The sequence below is a fragment of the Ipomoea nil genome, unplaced genomic scaffold (assembly GCF_001879475.1).
Source record: "Ipomoea nil cultivar Tokyo-kokei standard unplaced genomic scaffold, Asagao_1.1 scaffold2277, whole genome shotgun sequence".
NCBI lineage: Eukaryota > Viridiplantae > Streptophyta > Magnoliopsida > Solanales > Convolvulaceae > Ipomoea > Ipomoea nil.
In genome coordinates this window covers 11,013-13,311 of record NW_017618705.1, presented here as the reverse complement: position 1 = coordinate 13,311, position 2,299 = coordinate 11,013, and the positions used below count along the sequence as shown (strand labels likewise).

General features: G+C 38.1%; 1 pseudogene; it reads right to left on the bottom strand.

Moving 5' to 3' along the window:
- Positions 1–729: 729 nt before the first annotated feature.
- Positions 730–1,533, bottom strand: LOC109150320 (annotated as a pseudogene).
- Positions 1,534–2,299: the final 766 nt, after the last annotated feature.

Sequence of the window (2,299 nt, the reverse complement as noted above, 5' to 3'; positions counted from 1 at the left end):
ATACATTTAGTGACAACGCATGTTACGACACTATTATTCTAGTAATAGTGACAACTTATTCGTAACAAATACTTACTCGTCACAATTAGTGACAAAAAAAGAAATCAACACAATTATTGTCACAACAGACATTTTCTCAATTAAGTGTGTACACCTTCATTTGCTTCATATTGATGAGAAAATGTACTTCAGGGACTTGGAATAAACATAAGGTTTATTTCGTTGGGTTTTGTTTCCTAATTAAGTGCTCAATGGCAGTTTGCATTTGATCATAATGGATACTACTCGTGCTAATGAGAACATATCATTATGGTTGGTGTTTTTCTGTTATTGAGTGGTAGTGCTTGCACCAAGTGGGAGAATGTAACGTTTATCCGTTACTATTATTATAACATTAGGATAAGTTATGATAATATTCAATATTTGATATGTGGTGCAACACTAATAACCTAATAGCTAGACTACCATTATGATTAGGAGTCTGGTTAGGGTTTAGGAGACCTAAAGACAATCAACCACAATGATGGCCAGTGGTTATATAAGGTCACTAGTCCTCTCACTGCTCACATTACATACCTCATACACCATCTAGAGAGAGCTGAGTAAAGTGAGAGACAAAATACTCGTTATCTCTGCAGCAGTCCGGATCGCTCAACCGTAATAGAAACTATGGCTGAAGGTTAGTCGATCCTATGATCACATATTCTTTGGTGCATGTGATATTTTAGTCTAACATGCCGTTGTCCCTAGCGTCGCGCATAAATACAACGGGATTAGGCCTTGTTCAATATCGCAAAGAATAGAGGATTGAAGTGCTTGTTGGGGATAAAACAAACAGGTCAGCTTTAGTAGTCTCGATGACACGAATGTTGTCGGGGTTTATGCCGGCAATATGTGCGGCCTTTTTTAGTGAAAAGTGTGTTTGATCGGATGAATAGACAACAAGCTTCCCAAATTGTCTCTCCCAATCTTGCCCAACATTTTTTCCCTGGCGGCCACAATAGTGCACACCATGGCTTCGCATGTGGTACCTTGGAGTACCCCTCCACCGCCGCCGGAGAAAATGAAAGAAGTGGGAAGTCTTAGCAACTTCCCAAACCAATCCATCACAATGCTCTCGAGCTCGGTGGCCGCCGGCGATGCTATCCAGTTAAAGCCGACGACGTTGAGGCCAGAACTAAGGATTTCGCCGAGAATGCCGGGGGTGCTAGAGATGCAAGGAAAGTAAGCAAAGAAATTAGGACTTTGCCAATGTGTAATCCCCGGAAGTATATGGTTGTATACATCCCGGAGGATGTTTTCAAGGGGTTCCGGGGTATTGGGGGCAGCTTCCGTTAGAGTTTTCCGGAGATAACCCGGTCCAACTTGGCTACGGACCGGATAGTTGCCGACGTTGTGAAAGTAATCAGCGAGGAAATCAACAACCATGTGGGATTGTCTCCAGAACTCTTCAGGATCCAAAAGTAGACTACTTGTGGTATTGAAGATGCGCTCATCATCAAGCTCAGATTGGCTGTTCTTCACGGTACCCATTAAGCTATTCTGATCGATCTGCCCATATATATATATATATATATATATATATATATATATATATATATATATATATATATATATATATATATATTGCGATGTTTGTAGGTAGCTAAGAACAAGAGAAATTTTGTTTGAATTGGTGTTTTAACATGGTGCGCATGCGGAGTTTATATAGAGCAATACTGATGAAGGATCAAAATAGTATTACTGATGCGGAGTTGCCCTTTCGGCTTATCATAAATACTATTTTGATCCTTCATCAAATACTCGTGAAGAACGTACGTTACGTTGATTTAAATTAACGTAACATGCATACTAACATCATCTTTTAATAATTTCTGCATCTATGACTTACCACATTGGAAAAAAAGGATACAAGAACGTGGTTGCTATACAAAATAGCTTACGTATGTAGGAGTTCAGGAAGCAAGACCCGAAAAACAAAAAAAAAAAAAAAAGGGAGTAATATGATATAGGCAATACTTGGGGATTGTTTACTAAAATGAAAAACTGAAGGATTTTCTGGAAAAATAAAGAATTAGAGAAATGAAAGAATAGAAAATGATAAACTTTTTTATTAAAATTATCTTTACAATTGCCTAACTTCTCTTTATTCTCCAACTTTATATATATTTTTGGAGAAGTCTAATTCAAACCTCTCCAATGGAGAATTGGAGAATGCATAGGTGCACATTAATAAGTGTTAGGAGGTCAACCGTTCGATTTTTGCTATACGCGTTCGTTATTTTTGCTTTGCTTTTCC